Raw genomic sequence first — 24,172 nt, 5'->3', positions numbered from 1 at the left:
TGCTGCGAATACAGTACATTTGTTGTTGTTGTTAGTCACAAAGTCGTGTCTGACCCATCATGACCCCGTGGACAACATTCCTCCAGGCCTTCCTGTCCTCTACCATCTTCTGGAGTCCATTAAAGCTCATGGAGACTGTTTCAGGGGCTCTATCCAGCCTCCTCCTTCTCTGTCATCCCCTTCTTCTTCTTCTGCCCTCCATTGTTCCCAGCATTAGGCTCTTCTCCAGGGAGGTCCAAAGTCATGAGGTGGTCCAAAGTCTTTGGGTTTCCTCTTCAGGATCTGGCCTTCTAAAGAGCATCAGGGTTGATCTCCAACTGGTTGCCTGTGTGGAGACCCTAAGAATCATCACTTCAAGGCACAACTCTCCCCCACATGGAAGGAATTGTATGAATGACTATATGGAAGTATAGATAGGTATAGACGTTAATTATTGGGAGAGGTTATATATCGTCAAACCCCAGCCATGATCTTCAGCTTTTACAAATTTTGTTTTACAAACAGGACCAACTGGTTGGATGGCCTTGCAATCCAAGTACAGTACATACCACGTCTGAATTTTAATCACATGACCAAGAGGATGCTGCAATGGCTGTAAGGGTGAAAAGCAGTCGTAAGTCACTCTTGTTTTTCCAGTGCTTTGGTAACTGATCAGTCACTAAACAACTAGTTGTAACTTGAGGACTGCTGTCTACTTTCCAGAGCAGAAGATCCCATTTAGCTGGTCAAATTACATGGCAGGCTATTGAATTTTGCCCTTTCTTTCCCATCAAGTGGGAAGATCCCCCACCAGTGTGTCTACTAGATCACATATGGGAGAAACCCTTTAAGAGTTCCTACAGAAATCTGTAAATATTTCGTGCTCTCATCTGCAGCTTCAGTTATGCCAGCCTCCTAAAACACTGCTGTGCTTTGCAATGCCACCTACTGAGCATAAACATCAAAACGGCTAGAATTGCCATGCATTTTTCAAAAAGGGGACAAGGGAATCAGGTTTAGGATTGTTTCTCCCAGGCTGAGTTGAACCTTAAGGTGGATGGAAATACATGCTAGACTTTGGATGGGGGAAAAATCTCCCTGCTGGGAGAGATGGGGGTTTCTGATCGGCATTTAAAAACATTAGTGTTGGTGATTAAAGATTACAGGGCAATTTTGTTAATGCCAATCTATACTGGCCTGAATAAAGAAAAATGTCTCTTTGTTTTAAAATTTCTTCCTGATTTCCCCATTTAATTGTCCCTTAAATATTTTGTGGCAGAGGCCCAAACACTGGCTCTCCACCAGAAGCAACACAGCATCAGCCTTCCATGCTGTGATGGTCAGAGAACTGACCATCTGGAATCAACTCCATGGAATCCTCCCATTGAATGCGGATCATCCTTAATAATATCCTTTGGTGGCTTCTATTGGTCAGTTCAATTTTTCCAGCCCAGATCTGATGGGCAAATCTATCAAGAGCCACCAACTCACCAGAGTAGATGAACAGAAATAACTTAGGATATAATATTTCATTTTCCAGTCTGTTTCCAGCCACAGATTTTCCCTGACAGTAACATAACATTATTGCAGTTTCCACTTATTTATTTTCTTCCATTAAAACCAGCCATGGTGAAAGTTAGCTGGCTGACCTACTTCAGGGACCTCCTACAAAAGATTTCAGTTTATTTCCTGTTTTGTTTACAAGTTGATTTGTTAGATATTTCCTTTCAATGCTGATGATGTTCTTGTAGTACTGCCTATTGGACTGATTTGGTACCCCTTTCCATATGCTAAAATGCTTACCTTTGCCTTCTGGAATCAGGCAAAGAGTTATAATTTATATAACACGGTGCTATTAAACATTAGCTTCTTTTTTTGCAAAAGTCTGCAGAGATTCTCAGTCATGCAGGTCATGGTTGCCCAAAGGTAACTGGACTTTCTGGTTTTCTCTTTGAGGACATTTGGCTGCTCATCCAAGAAGCTTCTTCAGCTCTAACTGGATGGTGGGGAATAGAAGGATTTATACTCCTTGCAGACAGCTGGTCATTTGCATTCTTTGTAGAGAGTTATTGAGCCCACCTGGAGGTTTAACTATCTCCAGAATGGATTTCTAGAGGAAAAAAATTGCAGACTACAGGAGCCATTTACACCACTCAGGTGACCCTGAGGACACAGACAAACCTCCAAGTGGCCTCAATGACCCTCTAAAAGGATGCAAATGAGCAGCTGTCTACAAGGAATATGAATCTTCCCTTCCCCGCCATCCAGTCAGAGCTGAACAAGCTTCTTGGATGAGAAGTGAAACATGAAAAATAAGGAAGTTCTTTTTGCAGTAATTAGTGTTTCTTATTAGTTTATAATATATAATTACAAAAATACAAAAGAAAATAGTAGGAAAATAGGGGAGGAAAAGGGGAAGGGAAAAGTGTGGGGCAAGGGGAAGAAAGAAAGAAAACATGTTGACTTCTGACTCCCTTTTGAGATAGTAACATCAAACCTCAATTTTTTACTTCTACCTAATAGCATAAACTAGCCATTTCCATTACAACAACCTAACATTCATATATCTGTATGTAGGTGTTATGTCCTGAGGACTCAAGGAGTTCTCACTCAGGTCCACTCACTTTATGTGGGCGTTATTCCCCCCATTCCCATTGGTTGGTTCTCCCCAGCAGCCAGCTATAAAAGCAGGCTGCGGGGGCCAACCGGTTGCTGATTGCTGCGAGCCAGTTCCAGGCTTGGCAAGCACGGTCAGCCCTTTATTGTAAAATAAAGTATTGTTGCACTCATGCTCTGGTTCAGCCTCTCATTGCTCAAACTTAACACTGGCGACGAGGATGGGATGGCTACCAGAAGCACCTTGCAACCGCTGAGTCACTAGCCACCGATCCGCAGCCCAGAGAGAGCGATCGGCTGGCGATAAGGGAAACGCTGATCCGCAGCCAGAGAGAGCGGTCAGCCAACAAAACGAGCGATCAAAAAGAGCAAACGCTGATCCGCAGCCAGAGAAAGCGGTCTGATTCAAAAAGTTAGAAGCGTCTGTAGCCGCTTGTTAGCCCCGCTACGGGGAAAGTGAAGCGCTGCGAGCTGCAGCCGCTCTGCATTTGGCGCGAAATTCAAATGGGTGTCATTTGAAATTCGAGCCAGTAGGAAACACAGCACAGCGCTGAAGTCACTAACGCCCACTTTTTTTGGCGCGATTCAAGACACCTCCAACGGCTAGCAGCCAACGTGGTAACCCAGAGAGAGAAAGAGAGGGTAGCAAAAAACCTCTCCAGAGCTGATATCACTAATACTCACGAGCGCTCGTAGTCCCAGAGAGATTTTTTCCGCAGGTAGCCCAGCCGTTTTGCACCATGAGTTCCAACCCAGTATTTCCGGCGTTTAAACCCGACGAAGAGGAGTGGGAATCGTATAAGAACCGCTTCAATCATTACATCGATGCGGTCGGCCTGGCGGACGCGGGGGAGCATCGGAAAAAATCCTATTTCCTAATCTACTGCGGAGCCACCGTTTACGATACCGCCGCAGCACTCGTAGCGCCGAGAGAATTGAAAAACGTTCCGTGGTCCGAGTTGCTTGAGATCCTCACTAACCACTACGCTCCCAGGCCTTCACAAATCGCCAGGAGGTTCACGTTCCGTATGAGGAAGCAATCAAGTAAGGAGACCATCAATCAATATATGGCCACCCTCAGAACAGCAGCCCTGCACTGCGGGTTTGGAACATACCTGGAGGACATGCTCCTCGATCAATTAGTTTGTGGGGTCAAGGATCTCAACCTACAGAGGCGCCTGCTAGCAAAAAGACCTCAACCTCGCGCAGCGGTCGAGGAGGCCCTAGCAGCCGAGCTAGCAACGAACTCAGCCACCGAAATTCAGGGCCCAAGTGCCAAGCTAGCATCGTTCCCAGTCCATTCCGAAGAGGTGGAAGCGGAGGAAACCCACAACGATGAAAACGACGTCCACCGCCTCACCAACGACAGACGGTCGCAGGTAGGGGCCAAACAAGAATACACCGGTCCACCCAAGCACATTACATTGTGCCTAGCCTGTGGGGGATCACATCAAAGGGCCACCTGCAGGTTTAAAGGAGCCACTTGCAACAACTGCCATAAGAGGGGGCACATCGCGAGAGTCTGCCAAGCCCCCCAAAGCGCTGCACACAGACCCCCATCCTCGCACTCGGGACCACAGAGGCAAGTATTAAACTGTCGCACGCACCGCCTTGCCAGGCGTACTTGCCACACTGTTAGTAAAATTTCTCTTTCCGTTTCCATAGAAGGTAAACCGTGCCACATGGAGGTTGACACAGGGTCAGCGCTCTCCATAATCTCGTGGAACACCCTCAAGAGACTCCACCCCAGCCTATCTACTACCCGGCTTCAGAGATGCCAGTTCCGTCTGAAGGACTACCAGGGGAAGGCCATTCCCGTGATCGGCAGAGGCAAGTTCTTTGTCAGTTTTAGAGCTTTTAAAGGCCACCTACCTCTAGTGGTAGTTAACGGCAATCTACCTACCTTATTGGGGCTCGATTGGTTTCCCCACCTCGGCCTAGGGTTAACAGGAGTCCATGCTGTCTCAACCTCAGACACTGACTCCTTATTCGCTGACTACGCAGATGTGTTCAGCGAGGAGCTGGGGTGTTATAATGGAACCCCCATCTCGTTCACCATTGACCCCCAGGCGGTCCCAATCAGATTAAAACCACGCAGAGTTCCATTTGCTATTCGACCAAAACTAGACGCCGAATTGGATAAACTACTAAAACAAGGGGTCATTGAGCCAACAGATTTCGCCAAGTGGGAGACGCCCATTGTCACACCCCTTAAAAAAGATGGTAGCCTGAGAATTTGCTCGGACTACAAGACAACAATCAATAAATATTTACAAGTTAGCGCCTACCCTGTGCCCGTCATTCAGCACTTATTGCACACATTCGAACCGGGCAGTATTTTTGCTAAATTGGACATGTCTCAAGCATATCAGCAGTTCCCTGTTGATAACCAAACAGCGGAACTTCAGACCATCGTCACTCACAGGGGTGCCTTCCGATGCAAGCGTCTCCAATTTGGCGTAAGTGTTGCCCCGGGTATTTTTCAATCCCTCATGGAGCGGATCTTACAGGGCCTCCCTGGTGTAGTACCCTACTTCGACGACATCTTGGTCTCGGCCAGGGACAGACCCCAACTCTTCCAGAGAGTGCGAGCAGTGTTAGAGAGGTTCAGACAGCATGGCCTCAAGTTAAAAAAAGAAAAATGCGCCATTGCCACTAGACAGGTGGACTTTCTGGGTTATAAAATTGACGCCTCTGGCATTCACCCCCTGGAGTCCAAAGTTAGGGCAATCCACGAAGCTCCCACGCCAACCTCCAAAACGGAGCTACAAGCTTTCTTGGGGCTGCTGAACTTTTATGCATCCTTCTTGCCCCATAAAGCCTCAGTAGCCGAACCCCTACACAGATTACTAGACAAAAAGTCACCGTGGCACTGGGGGCACAAAGAAGACCAGGCGTTTAACGCCGTCAAATCACTACTTACGTCAGAGGCAGTGCTCATCCAATTCGACCCCAACCTTCCTTTAGTACTGGCAGCAGACGCATCCCCTTTTGGAATTGGGGCGGTCCTTAGTCACAGACTTCCCAATGGCGCCGAGGCCCCCATCGCCTTTTTCTCCAGGACGCTCTCGGCCACGGAGCGAAATTACAGCCAAATAGACAAGGAAGCCCTAGCAGCTGTTGCAGCCGTGAAAAAGTTTCACGAATTCCTTTTTGGCCACTTCTTCGAACTGGTCACCGACCATAAGCCCCTCCTGGGCCTACTGGCCGGCGACAAACAGACACCTCAAGTCCTTTCCCCTAGGATGACAAGGTGGACACTTTTCCTAGCGGCCTACTCATACAAACTTATTCACCGCCCGGGCAAAACTCTATCCCACGCCGACGCTCTCAGTCGCTGCCCCTTACCCGCTCCGGCTGAAGACCCAGCTCCTGTCAACGCCATTTTCGAAATCACCCAGTTGGACCTGCCCATCACCGCCCTTGACATCGCCGCTAAAACCAAGGCAGACCAAACGCTCGCCCAGGTGCTCGACTGGGTGAGGAGGGGGTGGCCGGGAGGCAACGTTGATAACAAATTCGCACCCTTTAAGACTCGCATGCAGGAGCTGTCCAGTTTGCAGGGTTGTCTACTGTGGGGCACTCGAGTGGTCATTCCGTCCTCGCTGCGTACCCGAGTCCTGGAGGCGTTGCACGAGGGACACCCTGGCATTGTGAGAATGAAGGCATTAGCACGCAGCTACGTGTGGTGGCCGGGTCTAGACGAGGACATTGTCAATTGGGTAAGTTCCTGCAGCATTTGCCAGGAATCCCGTCCTGCTCCCCCCATCGCCACCCCTACCAGATGGGAGAGCGCCAGCGCCCCTTGGTCTAGAATACATATCGATCTGGCCGGCCCCGTGCATGGAAAGATGTTCCTAGTGGTCGTGGACGCTTATTCCAAATGGATAGACGTGGCACAGCTATCCACGACCACCACACTAGCAATCACCAACGCGTTAACGCGCCTGTTTGTTACGCATGGACTACCCGACTCCTTGGTCTCCGATAATGGCCCACAGTTCGCATCAGTAGAATTCAGCCGTTTTGCAGCCAACCTAGGCATTCGCCACATTTTCACAGCCCCATTTCACCCTGCGAGTAATGGGTTGGCTGAAAGGGCCGTCAGGACCACCAAAGAGGCCCTCGCTAGGTTTGGCAGAGATGACTGGCACCACAAACTCTCACGGTTCCTGATGAGCCAGCACTCAACCCCCTGTGCAGTCACCAATAAGTCCCCAGCGGAACTTCTGATGGGCCGGCGCCTGAGGACTGTATTGGATAGACTGCACCCACAATACTGCCCTGACTCTCCCCTCGCTTCTACTTCGGGGGTTAGACATTTTATGTTACAGGAGCCGATATTCGCAAGGAATTTCGCTGGGGACCCACTTTGGATTCCAGGCGAGGTCATCGCCGTCACCGGGCCGAGATCGTATAGAGTCAGGCTGGAGGATGGTCGCGTCTGGAGGAGACACATAGACCAACTCAGAAGGCGCCTCAGCAACCTTGCCAACAAGAATCCAGAGTCTCCAGTCGAAGGGGAACCGTCTCATCCGCCACCCAGCCACATCACACCCAGCGACCAGTCTGCGCCAGCGGTCGTTCCGGTCAGCCCAAACTCGGACAACAGCGCCCAGAGAGTTGACCAGCCTGATCCAACCCTCGAGAGCTCGACCCCAGTAACCAACCCGGGGGTTTCCGAGGATGCCCAGTCCAGAGAGAGTGTTGGCGACACTATGCCGGCTCAACCGTCACAGACTGATACCGAACAGACAGACAATGTTCCCGAGTTGCGCCGCTCCGGGCGCCAACACAAACCCCCCGTCTACCTCAAGGACTATGCATGTTCGCATCTGGGGGGAAGGGGTGTTATGTCCTGAGGACTCAAGGAGTTCTCACTCAGGTCCACTCACTTTATGTGGGCGTTATTCCCCCCATTCCCATTGGTTGGTTCTCCCCAGCAGCCAGCTATAAAAGCAGGCTGCGGGGTCCAACCGGTTGCTGATTGCTGCGAGCCAGTTCCAGGCTTGGCAAGCACGGTCAGCCCTTTATTGTAAAATAAAGTATTGTTGCACTCATGCTCTGGTTCAGCCTCTCATTGCTCAAACTTAACAGTATGTATGTATGCATGCATGCATGCATGCATGTATGTATGTATGTATGTATGTATGGTATTCAGCTTTGTTGGGCATTTTCCCACGTCATTATAGTTGTGCTTTTAAAGTTGTAGCGTTTGGCAGAATCTCATCTGCCATCATCAGGCACTACACAGAAGCCTGATGATGGCAGATGAGATTCTGCCAAACGCTACAACTTTAAAAGCACAACCATAATGACGTGGGAAAATACCCCAACAAAGCTGAATACCATACATATAAATACCCGCGAAAACTTAAGAAAACAAATAGATACAGATGCAGATACAGATACAGATACAGATACAGATACAGATACAGATATATTAATCAAAGCAGTCAATTTGCCCATCTCTGCTAACTCCATCAACTTCTGCAACCATTCATCCATTGCAGGAATCAAAGTGTCCTTCCATTTTTGTGCGTAAAATAATCTTGCTGATGTCAACATATATAATGTCAAAGTTCCCCCAAAAAGTCTTTCTTCATTAGACCCAGGAGAAAAGTTTCTGGTTTTATTTTTATATTCACTTTGAGAATCTTCTGTGTTAAAATGTGAATCCTACTCCTTTTTGCAAATTTCAACATAGCTTCTATGTTTCCTTCTTAAATCACTGGCGTTTTTCAGTTCTAAGTGGAACTAAAAGCCTCTAATAATTGTGGGCCTCTAAGCCTCTAATAATTGTGAAGCCATGAATGTAAATGTGAACTCCTGGAGGAAAACAGTCACTGGTTTGGAAATATGCAGAGCAAAGAAAATGGAAAACGGCTTGCTCTGTAGTCTTAGGAAGGAGTCAAAAAGAGTTTTAGCTTGATTGATGCAATATATTGAGGAAATATAAAGCCAAATGATTTGATGCGTATGTCTAATTCTAGAAATACCCATTCTTACCCAATCATAAACTCACTCAGTGTATTATTGCATGCAAAAATAATAATAATGTACATACAGGAAAAGGTCAGATAAAATAAGATAATCCCAATTAAATTAACCATAGTTTATTAATTATATGTCTTGATCTTTCTCCTGTTTTTTTTTTTTTTGGTCTTGCTGGGCATCGGTTCAGCCATTTAATCCCGCCCTCTTTAAATTACACCACTCACCACGAATTGGGATGCTGTGATTTAATATCTGCTTATCCTGGTTTAAAATCCAGTCTAGTAAAGTAATACTCAACCTCTATTGCTTATTTCAAATATAGCGAGGAACTTTGAATTTATTTAATTAGGAATGCGGGTCTGAGGCTAACATGATAGGGGGAATATATTGATTTTATTCCTTTGGTGTAATTTTACATGATGCTACTTTCTTATTTGTTATTTTTGTCTGTTTGTTTGCGTTTGCTGTGATTGGACCAGACTTTGATGCAATCCAGGGCACACAATTAACAAAATATTTGCCGTTTGCTTGTTTGTTGTAAAAACCAGGGAAAAGTACACAGGCTAAGCCTACCACACCTGATCTGCAAACATCCAGTCCGTCATTACAGGATAGGAAATCATTGAGAGGTTTCTGTATCCTGGATATATGTATTTTTGCTACCCAGATATTACAACTTTATGTATGAAATAAAAATATTTCTGATCTCCAGGAAATTGTTTCATTTTACACCTTCTTTGATATTCTTCACCTCATAAGAATTAACTTGTTATCGCAATTATGTGAGGATGTATTTGAAAGCATACCACTTAAATAATAATAATAAATGAGAACAATTGTAGGAAAACATAGGAAAGTAGAACCAATAGTAATAGGCACCCTGGATGCAGTCCCAAAACATCTGGAACACTATGGACATTGACACATTGCAAATCCGTCAATTGCAGAAGGCAGCTTTACTTGGGAACAGCTTACATCCTGAAACAATATCTGTTAACACAATCAAACAACCACATCTGCCTATCCTGGGTCCTTGGGAAAGACTTGATAGGTAAATAAAAATGCCAAATCCAATCTGAACACCTGACTGACTGTGCGGAAAGCCATAATAAAGAAAACCATGCCCTGGATAAAAAACCACCGCTTAAAATGAAAGTTTCAGCAATATTTTCAAGTTTTATTTTTTTACACTGGTCTTTAGACACATAAGCTTATTCCTCACTGTTGATTTCCAGAGCAAACATGTTCCTGATACCACACTGTCAAAAACAAACATTCATGAAATGTAAGGTCAAGTGATAAAGAGTTATTATTAAAGAATGAATATTTTAATGTCTTAGCAGGTCCCTGTTTGGATTTACAGTAAATGAAAGGGCACAAAGAGTGACACTCAGAAGTTGTTGCAGTTACAACTGTAACCTAATCCACAACAAAACATAAATCCAACAAATAATGATATCCCAATCCTCATCAGAGAAGCTGTTGAGCGTGAATGAAAGCGTCCTAAAGCCATCTTATTTGGTCTAGAGGATATCAGTAACAATGATGATATCATAATTGTCCGCAACATCATCAGTGACTATCAAACATCAACCATCTCCCCTGATGAAATACTTGACATTTTCCACATTGGCCAGAGCTCAAAAACAGAGACGACTCTGTGGCCCCACACTTCTGCAGAGTCATTTGCAAAAATGAATTAAGCAAACATAAATTCATTTATACTATAAATTCACTCACCAAAAACAACACCAACCACAAAAACTTCTGATCTCGTCCTGAACCAACCTTACAGCAACGTTCCCGCTCCCGTATACTACACACAGAACTCAAAAATCGTCTAGACCAGGCTTGTCCAACCCACGGCCCACGGGCCGCGTGCAGCCCAGGTTGGCTCGTAATGCGGCCCAGTGCCCACCCCAACCTTCATGCAAGAGGACAAGCCAACGAGGAGGAGGAGGAGAGGCAGGCGCGAGGCGGGGCGAGGCGAGCGCCATGCCAAGCAGCAACAGAAAAGGCAGGCGCCGTTAGAGCGCTCCTCGTGCCGAGGCAGCCGCAGCCCAAGAGTCCCGCTCTGCCACCTCCTGCTGTTGCCGCCACTGCTGCTGCCGCTGGAGCTGTTGTAGCAGCTTCTGCTCCCCCCACCGCTGCTGCCGCCGGAGCTGTTGTAGCGGTTTCTGCCCCTGCCGCCGCTGCTGCTGCTGCTGCACCAAGCCTCCCGGTCCTCGCCTTCCAGTCCTGCTGCATCCAGGTGGGCCATTTGCAGGAGGAGAGGTAGGCGCAAGGCGGGCGAGCTTTCTCCCCCCCCCCCACCCCCGCGTTCCTTTCTCCCTGGTTGACTATTTTTTATATCTTATGAAAAAAATGTTTTCTATGTTTTTTTTTGGATGATCAGGTATCGTTACTGTTATTTTATTTTATGTGTGGCCCAAACCAAATTTTCATCTTCTAATGTGGCCCAGGGAAGGTGAAAGGTTGGACAAGCCTGATCTAATGTATTCAAAACTATGTTTATTCTTATACCTGTATCTTGTAAGTGATTGACAAATGAAATAAATATTAAATACTAAAATCTTGTAAAGCAGCAAAAGAGGTGAACAACAGAATTAGAAGGGACCCTGGAGGTCTTCTAGTCCAACCCCCTTCTCAAGCAGGAAAACTCTATAGCATTTCAGACAAATGGTTGTCCAATCTCTTCTTGAAAACCTCCATTGTTGGAGCATCCACAACTTACGTTATTTGTCTGATGCTTTAAGGAGTTGTGGGGCATCCACAACTCCCTAAAGCATAATGAGTGATGCTAAGTTACTTAAGTTCTTAGAGGAAAGAGGAACGGCAACAACCTCTTAAAGGAACACTAAATGTAGTTGAGATGACATTAAACTGGAATTGTAGTTCAGCTAAAGCTGGTCAAATGCCCTAAGATAAAAACCCAGACTAGGGTTTGGGCAAGCAATGATCAATCATCGAAGCAAAACTATGTTGGGTTTTTTTCTTTCCTTGCCAAGAATTTGTGTATCCTTTATCATCGTTCATCCTCATTCTAACCCTTGTGTATCTGCAGAAGGACGAAGGCCTCTTCCACCGGACTCAAACCAATATATTCCTGGGCCTTCTTTTGCCTGTTGGGCCTGCCATATTTGCTGATGTTGTCACTCCATCTTGTTTTAGGTGGACATTTTTGATCCGATGGGATCCATTCTATGACTGCCTTGGTCCACCTGGCATCAGTTCTCCTTGCCATGTGACCTTCCATTTCCATTTCCATTCTTGTTTTGGATGGCATTGTATATTTCTATGGCTCTCTACTCCATGTCTTTCTATGTTGTCTTGTGATACAGAGTATGTATCTCTTCATGGCTCTTTGCGTTGATTGTGAGGTTAGTGTTCATCCTTTGCTGGCATATATTAGAAGAGGTGGCACACACTAATGGAGAACTTTTCTCTTCAAGCATAGGGGGAGGAAGGTTTTTCTTCAAAATTATGCTTAGCTTGTTGAATGCCTGCCAACCACATTTAACACACTATTCAATTTCTGTTTTTATATATCACCTTCCATTTAGATCTGTTTGCCAAGGTATAGGTAGTGGTCTACTGTGTCTAGTTATTTTCCAGACATAAAGATTTTTATATCTTTGTATCTTTTATAAACTGCCCAAAACATCAAGAATTGGAATTGCAGTGGTTTATGGTAGATTAGAAGCAGTTGTTGGTTTTCTTCATGTAAAATAACTATAATAGATTGTTAACAGAGGGTTTAGTTTTGTTCTTGGGTTACCTGTTAACTTTTTTGTTTTTGTTTGTTTTTACAATAAATAGATGGTAGGTCAAATTAGCTGTAGACGTTTATAAATTATAACCTGTTTTGCAAGGTGGGAAACTATTATTATTGTAATATATTAATAAGTATTCAACTAGAGGGGACAATCTATGTACTGTATATGTTTACTTTCTTAATGCACATTTTTTGTCAAGTTTTTGCCTTGTTTGTTATTCTTTCTTTTTGTTTGTATTTTAATTTTGGAAATAAAACATTTCTTTACGGAAGAGGAAGAAGAAGAAGAAGAAGAAGAAGAAGAAGAAGAAGAAGAAGAAGAAGAAGAAGAAGAAGAAGAAGAAGAAGAAGAAGAAGAAGAAGAAGAAGAAGAAGAAGAAGAAGAAGAAGAAGAAGAAGAAGAAGAAGAAGAAGAAGAAGAAGAAGAAGAAGAAGAAGAAGAAGAAGCTCTAAAAGCGACCTGTTATCTCAGTGATGGTTCCAAATTGTAAAAATCCAATGTAGCTGAAAGCTGAACATTCCTCTTTTTCTGTAGATCTTTACCAAAACTCTAGTTTGCTTATGGACCATAAAAACAGAATGAATGTGTCTGTATTGCATCAACAGATTTCCAAGGAGTAATAACATTAAAATAGTAATTTTGATCCTGGCTGGAGTCAAGTTTCTTGGCATAAATGAATTCAGAGTGAAATTCTAACTGTTTAGGATTCAGTCCAGTGTTCAACATGGATCACTGAACAACAGATGCACAAAGGATCTCTTTTAGAGTAAATTGAAAAGAATTCTTGGAATTTAACTCCACAGACTGAATTGATTTTCAGCAAAACAGTCTGCAGTCTTAAGTGTATTTCACTTAAGTATAGCTGGGGGCGGTGGGGGGAGCAGAAAATTAATTTATGTACATAGAAGAATGTCAAGGCTGTAGAAGCTGAATGCCCTGAAGCACCAAAATTAAAAAAATAAAAAGCTCCATTTCCCACGGCGAGCAGATCTAGGCGCTTCTCCTCTCTGACCTTGCTTTCTAGCTGAAATACTTTTTGACTCAACATCTTCAGATCAGTTTTCAAAAGCAGCCCTGTCATCTAGTCACAATCTGGTCTGAAAGTAAGTAAGCAATGCAATAACTCTTTATTGCAGCAGAAACAGAAAGTTGCAGTTGGGGCAAAGTCAGAAAGCCACAGAGGACTGCTTAGGGAAACTGATCAGATTTTTCTGAGATGGACAAACTGATTTCTTTGGTTAGAGAAAGGAGGTCTGCCCACGTCTAGGCAGACCTCAACTCGCAACCATTCGTTTAGAAATAGAATAACAGAATAACGGTGCTTCTGTTTGCGTTCTGGTCAGTGACTGTAATAAAAATCCTATTTGAATATTCTGGGCAATATAATGCGTTTGGATGGTTTCTACCACATAAAGTGCAATTACATACACACACACACACACACACCTACACACACACAAAGATAATAGATAGATAGATAGATAGATAGATAGATAGATAGATAGATAGATAGACAGACAGACAGACAGACACAGAGAATATTTAACAATTGGTTCATGCAAAACTGGCTGAATTAGCAGATAGCACCATAAACAAAGAGATCCAGACGGTGGTTCATGACTAAGAAGAAGACCCCCAAAGCGATTTATTTCTGTGTGGGCTTGTGGAATATTAGATTTTCTTTTATGTAATTCAAGGTTGCACCGAGCGTTGTGTTTCGCTTTTCAATGTATGTCCTCAAATAGATCAGCCTTTCATCCCTAATCTTTGTCTTGATTTTACTTAACCACAAGCTTTGGGGATCTATTCAAGAAACTGTCCTTTGATATCTTTTTCTTCTTCTTCAAATCTCTTTAAGTGAAATCATTGTTCCTGGAGGGTTCAAGAGGTAGTAAAGCTTAGTAAATTGCTGGGGGGGGGGACTCAGAATGGGGTTTTGAGAGAAGGTCGCCATGGAAAGAGCTGCATGTGGAACACAACATGAACCCTTGCTGCTTTCGGAGGCTCTTCTCTGGCCTCTCACTCCCCTGCCTGGTGCCTTGTCTCTTCTTCTGGTTCCGATCTGCAGGATGTGTCCCACATCATCTGAACTCCTGAACTTTTATTCTTTCCAGCATTTGGCCTTCTTTTTCCCCTCCTTAAAATTGCCAATTTGATGGGAAGTGGAAGAGGTTTAATAACCACTCGCTGTAGTATGTGAAGCTTTAAAAGAAAAAAAAACGCCATCGACTTCCTGTTTGAGCTTCCCCAAAGACAGATCGCTGACCGCGATCGTGCACGGATTTGGTTTGTGCTTCGGCGTCGGAGAGCCCCAATCCTTTGGATTCAGGGAAGAAGCTACCTCCTAGGGGTGGCAGAGGAAGGGGAGACCATCAGCTGGGTAGAGGGGAGTCGCAAATCCCCTCCCCGGCTTGGCAATTGCTCCCTCTTGATGATGCCTGAAGCAGTGGTCTAAAATGGCCACCCTGAAGGGGAAGATTACACTGGAATAAGATTGTGCAGGAGAGAGAGAGAAAGAAGTGAACAGCAGGAGGAAAGGGACAATATAATCAAATGGAAGATAGCCCCAGGATTAGCATTTCAAAGAAAGGATCTAAGCTGTGAAGAGAAAGAGAGAAAAAAAAGGTGTGAATTGCTTTTGATAGCATCAGGGCTTCAAAACCACAAAAAGTAGAAGCTGGAGAAGGAACTATATAATCAACTTGGATAAGTATACTTTGATTTTATATTGGCACTAATAAAGCTGAAATATAGACTGTTAAAGAGGAAATTTAACATCAATTGGATTTGATCTTTTTCTTGTTGGAAAATTGTGGTTTAAAAAGCTCTGAATAATAGAGAAGAAAAAAGAAAAGAGAAGGTGAAGACTTAGCATAATAAAGAGTGCCATTTCAGTTAAACTCAACTTGTTTTTCTTTTTAAAAACTCTTGTTTCTTGAAATTGCATGGAAATTGATACAATAAAGCAAGAACTTTGAAAAATTGAAACATTGTAACAAAGAAGGTGAATCGCTGGGCTTTGCTTTAAAATTTATTGAAAACGCGACAGCAGAATTTGAACAACAAAGACAAAAGGCAGAAAAGGAGGTGGAGCAAATCATCGACAAGACCATCTTTAGTGATCATCGAGAACCAAGAACTCTTGAAAGAAAGAAGAAAAGAGTTGGAAATAAATGCAGGAGATTTAAGAAATTAAATAAAAAGGGGAATATCCAAAAAATTAAAAAAAAGGGAAAAAGAGTCAGCAGAAAGGAAGGGCGAAAGAAAGCTATAAACAGAGAGGGGATAAAAACGAGTGAAAGAACAAAGGAGGAAAGACAGGGAAAAGAAGGGACAAGAAACAGGATTTGTAAACAAAGAAATATGGGAATTGTAAAAAAATGGGGAAATCCTTAATTGGACACAGAGATAATGGGTGATTCTGCAAGGTATTGAGGGGTAATATAAATAAATTTATAGTTATGAAATAGGGACAAAAAGACTGACTAGATGGCAAAACAGAATTGTTATTTTTTGGATAGGGGAATCTAATGCTCTTCCTCTTTATGTAGAGAGATAATTGTAACAAATAATGGAATAAGTATATTAGATATATTGAAATATTTTTAAGATTGGAATGTTGGCTTTTTTTGGTTTAAATATGAATAGAATAATTAATGGAACATGTGTATTAAATATATGGAAATAAATGAAATGATATAGGAGGAGAGCTGAAATGGAATTAACTTTAGGGCTTAGGATTGTTTTAATGTTTGAATGAGTAGATTAATATGTCCTTTTTGTGGGGGGGGGCAAATTTAATGAAATTTAAAAGGAGAAAAATCATACAGAATCTGATGTATATATGCTATGTAGTTTTAAAGGGATTATTAAGTTTAATGTTTTAGGTAATAATGTTAAATGTTTTAATGAGATTTAAAAGGGGTGAAAATAAATGAACTTATAACTTAGAGGTGGCGCACTTATATTGAGATTTCAGGGGGGAAACCAATTTATAGAAGAAGTGTCTTTTTTAAATTAGAATTTAAGATGAAATATACAAATGTGACAGTTAAAAGAACTAAAGTATAATGATTATGAAGTTATCATAAGTGAATTAAATAATGAGATAAATATTTGGAATAATACAATAAAATAGAAAATGTATAAAAGCACTGTTAAGATAAGGAATCGGATATAAACATTGAATATATAACCACGGTCATATTTGTATGTATATGTGAAACCTGTAATCATGCTGTTCACTAAAAAGAGACGTTAAAATATGGAAAACTGAATAAAACTTGTTTAAAAAAAAGAAGAAAAACACCATCACTAGTAACTTTTATACCATAAATGGCTGTCTACAGTAGAACTTGGAAGAAGACTGCCTTTTATCATTCCTGCTAATGTTCCACCTCTTGCGCTTCCGGCTACTGTATTATTTTGCCAATATGAAAAAATAGGTTTTCTCAACGTGGGCATCCTCCAAAGGTGGACCATCCCTCCAAAGCCCCCAAAGGCAGGAGAAGAAGCAATGGATGGAAACTCATCAAGGAGAGAAGCAAGCGGGAACTAAGGAGAAACTTTCTAATGGTGAGAAGAATTGACCAGTGGAAGAGAAGTTGCCTCCAGAACTTGTGGGTGGTTCCTCATTGAAGGTTTTTAGGGAAGAGATTGGACAGTCATTTGTCCAGAATGATAGGGGGGTCTTCTGCTTGAGCAGAGGGTTGGACTAGAAGATCTCTGTTATTCTGTGAGTTAAAAGTCCCACACCTCTGGGGTTGCCCAAGCTGAAGAAGATCCCATGAAAACCATCAGCCAGGTTGAGTTAAGCTGGTGAGCTCTGCTTGCAAAAGACTATGCTTATAGATTTCCTTCAGTCCAGCCAAACCTTAATTTCCTCAACCTTGGGATTTGGGGTTGGAATGAGATAGCAAACTGCCCCCTATTTATGCATTATTATTCAATTCAGTTCAATCTTTATTGATTAGCCCTTGGGACATATCAAAGTGCAGAATTCCAGAAATAAATTATTACTAAAATTTAATAAAAGTGATTTAAAATGGAATTGCATAAAATACAATTTTAAATGGAATTGGAATAAAATACAATAATTTAAGGTATAGATAAAATATGACAAAATTATAGAATTAGGAATTATTAGGAAATTACAAAATAAGAACACAACACTGACTGAAAAAGAAAAGTTGTCCAATTGTTACATTTGGAAAGTTCTACCCAGGCCACAGAAGACACTGTTTCTCCTTTGATAGGAATGTGCAAGTGCTGTGTATTTTTATGCCTTTTTATAGGTTTTATCATTTATATATTTTCTAAAAGAATAACTTTGTATATTTTATTTTATCTTAGTTTTTAAAATTATTGTTTGTATTCACCCTTCTTATGCTGGTCTATGACCATGATAAAGATTTGATTTAACTGTAAGGATTAATCAGCTCTGCTTTATTTTCTGTGTTGTAGGACCATGTTCTGACCCAAGCTTCGTTCAAAGCAAACACCAAACAGAGATAAAAGCAAAACCTCTTTAATGCTTCACTGTGAATTCCGTTCATTCACAGTAAAACGCTATTCAAAACTAATTGTCCCAGATAAGAACAAGCCTTGCCAAGGTTGTGCAAGGCTGCCAAGAACGCCAGATGAAATTGCAAGAAAATAATCAAAACCAAAAGTCTCCAAACACAAACCAGGATAGTCCAAACTTCCACAAGACTTCAAGTGCAAGAACTTCTTTGCTTCCTGCAAAGAATTCCACCTCTGAGGGATGGCTTTTACTCCTTAAGGGAGGGGCCATCACCTTGCAGCCTTACTCCTGAGTCACCTGTGCTGCAGCAGCTGCTCTTTCCTACAAGCAGACTTATGCGCACACACACTGGGCTCCTCGGGGGCCTCTTCCTCACTGCTGCCAGCCTCCACAATCTCTGAAGGCAGCATTCCACTCCCTGATGGTCCTGACCCCATCCCTGCATGACACGCAGGGCCCTCACCCAAGACCTCAGCCATCCGCACCTGCTGCCGGCGAACCACAACAGACCATTACAGATCCTTGCATTGTCTCTAAAGTTTCAAAAAGTAACTTTTCATATAGTCTTAATTTACTGGTGGCTAAGGGGCCATCCCTCCACCTTACCTGAAATGGTAGGTGAATGGGTGGCCTTGAGTGCAATTCAGTGTTACCGATAAAACCTGCCCTAAGAATTCAAGGAGAATAGTTGGAAGTATCCATTGTGATATGATATCGAAAGCAATTACTTTTGTTTTCCTAGGGCCAACTCTATGGGAAAACTCATTTGATTTGTGTTTGCACACAACACATATTTCAACTAATGCAAGCATCAAGCTCAGTTCTCCTTCAAAATGTTTCTTCTCCAAAGTAAATCTTGTTTAACATAATTGATTTCAGGCAAATGAAGCTTACTTAAATCAGGCCCCAAATCAATCTGACAAGGCTGAGTCCCTTAATTTGACTGAAATGGTACAGTGGTTACAAGAAAAGAGTCTGGCTTGTTACTGATTTGCCTGAAGTGTATGTGCATATAATTTCAGCCAAATATGTGTGTGTGTGTGTGTGTGTGTGTGTGTGTGTGTGTGTATATATAGATAGATAGATAGATAGATAGATAGATAGATAGATAGATAGATAGATAGATAGATCGATCGATCTTTGGTTGTTTGGGTTTTCTCCCGCGTAAGATTCAAGGTATCTAGGCAACGTTTCGATGAAGTCTCATTCATCATCTTCAGGCTTCTGTCTTCGGCTCTGTGCTTCTCAGAGTGATGTGAGATTGCAGCTGCTTCTTCCTTTTAACTGCTAGTGGGGGTGGGACTTGATTGGGTGGGGCGTGGCTGTGTTCTGATTGGGTGGGGTGTGTTCTCATTGGTAGGGGTTTGGCTGTGTTCTGATTGGTTGGGGGGTTGGCCGTGTTCTGATTGGCTGGAGGCCCCACCCAATCAAGTCCCACCCCCACTAGCAGTTAAAAGGAAGAAGCAGCTGCAATCTCACATCACTCTGAGAAGCACAGAGCCGAAGACAGAAGCCTGAAGATGATGAATGAGACTTCATCGAAACGTTGCTTAGATACTTGAATCTTACGCGGAGAAAACCCGAACAACCAAAGATCCACATACAAATACCCAGAACCTCAGAAAACATATATATATATATATATATATATATATATATATATATATATATATATATATATATATATATATATATATGTATACACACACACACACACACACACACACACACATATGTATATTGTATGTATGTGTGTATGTATGTGTGTGTGTGTGTGTTTCTATGTATAAGTATAGTACTTTATCTTGTAAGCTTCCTTAACTTCCTATTTGATGTACACAGAATGAAATACCTGTCCTAAAACTGCCATCCAATGACTGATTGCTACAGGGCACTCCAAGCTTCTCCATAATCATAAACATAAACTTACCATTTATGTGGATAATCAAGGCCACGTCGGAGAACATTAAATCAGCAGGGAGAGGTGGGAGAAGTTAATCAGACTTCTGACAAATCTCCAGCTTCTAATAACAGGGACCTGCCCCCCGACTGAGCAAGGGGGCTTCGGGGTGCAGAGCCAGCGCATGGCAACAGCTTATGTATGAGGAACAGAATGAAAGAAAGAGAAATAATGAGATTTGGAAGCCTTTACGACGGTCGCAGAGCCCTATGGTTGAGTCATTCCCCCTTTTGTGACCTTTTGGCAAGCAATATCAATGGGGAAGTTGGATTCACTTAATGACCGTGTGACTAACCTAACAACTATAGTGATTCACTTAATAACTCTGGCAAGACAGGTAATAAAATGGGGCAAAACTTACTTAACAAATGTTTGACTTAACAACAAAAACAATTGTAGTCGTTAGTCAAGAACTCCCTGTATTTTGCCCTGTCCTTCAGTGGTCGTACAAAGTCCAACCAATCCGGAGCTTCTTTGTATATTCTCAGTTCATGTTTCATACCAATTTATTACTAAACGGTCCATGGCCTCAGCTGAGGATGAGCTTTGTCATTCTAGGATGGGTTGCAAAAAAGCTTTTGCTCTAGCAAGGAGGAAGGCAGCACAAACTGGCTATTCATAAACTCTACAGTTATTTACTATCCAGTGGATTTCTCCACATAAATGTTAATTATATTGTCATTTAGTCATTTTATACAGTGCAACTAAATTACCAAGTGAAGATGTCATTCAGCAGAACAGAAACAGCTGGTTATGATTTACAAAGCCATCAAAACTATGGAAATATTCAGTATAATCAGAATTGTAATTACAGCAAATGTAGCTTCAGGAAAATTTATTAACAGCATAAAGATTAAATGAACGTTGGACTATTTTCTGTCAGAGTGCAGCAATGAAAATGATTGGCTTTCCCTTAATTCAGGCACTTTAAAAAAAAGGACGAGAAAAATGTTTGTTTCTCTTTTCTCTTCCTCTCTAGAAGGCAAATCTTAAGTACACTAAGATGTTACAAACATAGATGCCATTATCCTATCTCAAAGCAGAGCTCCACCTGGAGTGAAAAGGGGCGACAGGAGAGCAGTAATCCAGTATTTGAGGGGCTGCCAGAAAGAAGAGGGAGTCAGCCTCTTCCTCCAGAGCTCCTGAAGGCAATGACAAGAAACAACAGATAGAAAACAACCAAGGAGAAACCTAGAACTAAAGAGAAATTTCCTGACATTGAGAACAATTAGCCAGTGGAACAGAAGTTGCTTTCAAAAGTTGTGGGTGCTTCATCCCTGGAGGTTTTTAAGAAGAGACCGGACAGCCATTGGCATACGGTCTACTGCTTGGGCAAAGGATTGGACTAGATAACCTCCAAGGTTCTTTCAACTCTGTTTATTCTATTATTCTGTTAAATGCAGTGAGCCAGTTGACAATGTTTGTTTCCCACTAAGCCAAGTTTGCTAAATAAAATACAACTAGCTGAGCTGGAACATCTCAGAAAAAAAAAAAAAACCAACACAAAAAAACCAACCAATCCTCTCTCCCAATGAGTCATGTTGCAGTTTAAGGTGTAACATGAACCTGCCCAAGATTGCATTCATTTCCCATTAAGCCAGAATTGCATCTGTCACTGAGGCATGATGACTGGGTAATCATATTGCATTGAGTTGAAAACAAACTAGCAAATCAAATTAGGACATGAAATATGTTGCCGAGTCAGCAAACCTCAGCAAAGACTCTTGAATAGATGCTGCAATTAGCATAAGATGAGGGACAGCCTTAACGATCAGCTTAAAATGCTTAAACAATATGAATTATAGAACAAGTGTAAATGAACCAGTTCTAACAACCCAGGGATCTAAAATTGTAAATATTGGATTACCATGTTGTTTGCTTCTTTGTTTGTTCATAAATCATCTGGAGCTATCTTCAAACTCAATCCTCAAATTGATTCAGGCACCAAATTGCATTGGGGACCTCAGAATGAGAGATTCGATAAACTTCATTAACTTTCCGGTGTCTCAAACTTTGGTTTGTCTTTCCTTCCATATATGAACAATTTTTTTTAGCAGTTCATTGATGCAACGTAATATATAATTAGTATCAACACAAGCCAGCCATTCTGACAAGTTTAATAGCCCAGATCAACAAATAGCAGAAATGCTTACTGTTTGAGTTGGACAGCACCGTCTTCATTCATTCAGGACAACTTCCTTACCGGCTGTTTGCTAAATAGTTTCCTTTGCCATCCTTGGTAAAGAGGTGCCATGGGAATATACCAATAATCTGTTGTGAAGAAACACTTAAAGTTATTGAGCTGGATCTTGGCAAGTATGTCTTCTTAAAAAGTCCATTATCCCAGTTCTTGTCATCTCATTCTGTCACCCGCCACCCAAATGAAACAGGTGCTGACATTTTAATACTTCTCTGCTGTAGTTTATGGCCCAAAGGGATGAATTAAAAATGTTTTGCCTTTGAATCAGATCTTGATCATCCTGCAGCTCAAATTTGACCTGAAATTGGGTGGAATCATACACCCCTGTTGTTTTGCACAACTTGGGTACAACTGTACTTGCAGTTATATAGTTGTGTGCAAGTTCTGGTCTTTTTAAAAAAGGACATTGGCAAGGGAAAGGCAAGACAAGAAATGCTTTTTCAACAGAGATTTGGCATCAGTTGGTGTCATAGTCACCTGTTTCTTCATTCCCTGCCTTACCTCTGGTTTTCTGAATCCTTCTACATTAATAAAATAGGATAACTTTGATTTTCAATAATTGTTCTTGGACTAATGCAATTGAAGTGATCAGCTGATACCACTATTTTCCAGATAATGGAATTCCAGTTAGGTTGAAGGATATATTTACTATCTATTTATGAATACAAGAAGATGAATGTGTAACTGATGGTGCCTTATTTATGATGCTCAAATTATCTAATGTGCTTTGAATACTAACCAAGGGAAAACCATGTGATGCTGTATGTGGTTTGGCTGATCTTTGTTTTATGCTACCTCAACAACTCACGTTTCCAGTTCTTGCTTCCTGGAGACAGGGTGGTGTTTAAGGAAACATTATCAGCCCATAGAAGTAGACCTTCTGCACCATATCAGAAGCTAAGGTAGATACGTTTGATCTAGTTTTCTTTTCGTCTCTCATTGAAACATTGCACCTGCTTAACATGACATCCTTTGACTTAATTATCATGAAGTGAAGAGGTAACCAAAGTCTGGACAACTCAGATCTGGCAAAGCATTCTGGATGGTGAGCCTGTACATTAAAATGATGGTGAGCCTGTCAGTCAAAACCATATTGAGGGCAGAAAGTAGAATGTTGCTGCTTCTTGAATCTTCATCATTGTGATACTTACTATCCACTTTTTCATCCTTTAGAGTTTAGATGTAGCCATAAAGACAACAGGTATGCTTCCGAGGGATACAAAAATTTGGAACTCAGTTGTGTGTCCGATAGGTGCATCTTTCTCCTAAATATGGAATGAATGTCAAGAGAAAAGCTTTATTTTGCTGTGAGTTATCATCTATGGAGATCCTCATTTAAAATCTCAATTAATAAGAAAGCTGGCTTCTGGAGCAGCAAAGGTAGGCAACGTGGTCCAGTGGAGAAGAGAATTGTCTTTAGATTTTGCAAGTCCTCAAATTCCAGATCATCAGCTGGTCAACAAATAAGCTTTCACTGAATCAGTGATTCATCCATCTAAATCCATCCGTGACAAATGACAGAAGTTATTGGTGCCCCATCACTGGAGGTTTTCAATGAGAGACTGGACAGTCACTTGTCTGGAAGAGTATGAGGTCTCCTGCTTGGGCAGGGGGTTGGACTAGAAGACCTCCCAAGTCCCTTCCAACCCTCTTATTCTTTTATTCTGAATTTTTTTTATTCTGACTTATTAACAAAACAAATCTGAAGATGGATCTACTTTAGTTCATGGACTGAGACACATGTTCAAAAGTCATGGTCACTTGCTTATGAGGACCCTGATCCAGTTCGAAAGGTTGGGAGGTTGGGACTTCCATGGTCCCCTGGTGTCAAGGAAGCATGGAAAAAGACATTCCTAACGCAAGAAGACAAGACTCGACTCGGAGTAAAATTATTTCCACCAAGGCTGGTGTTCCAAGTGCTGATTGGACAGAAGTCCAAACTGTTTTCTTATTTGGGATCTGTAAATCATTGCCCATTAATTATGCATTCAAATTTGCCAAAAGGTGCTGAGTTTAATTTTGGGTCAGCTTCTGTTCATTAATCAAAATTAATCTAAACACACCATTTCAGGAGGGGTGCCGAAATATTTGCCTGCAACCACAACTTACTTTCCGGGGCA

Source organism: Pseudonaja textilis, chromosome 4, assembly GCF_049901715.1.
Source record: "Pseudonaja textilis isolate UNSWEBS1 chromosome 4, rPseTex1.2, whole genome shotgun sequence".
Classification (NCBI taxonomy): domain Eukaryota; kingdom Metazoa; phylum Chordata; class Lepidosauria; order Squamata; family Elapidae; genus Pseudonaja; species Pseudonaja textilis.
The sequence above is the reverse complement of the archived record's forward strand: the minus strand, read 5'-3'. Positions refer to the sequence as shown.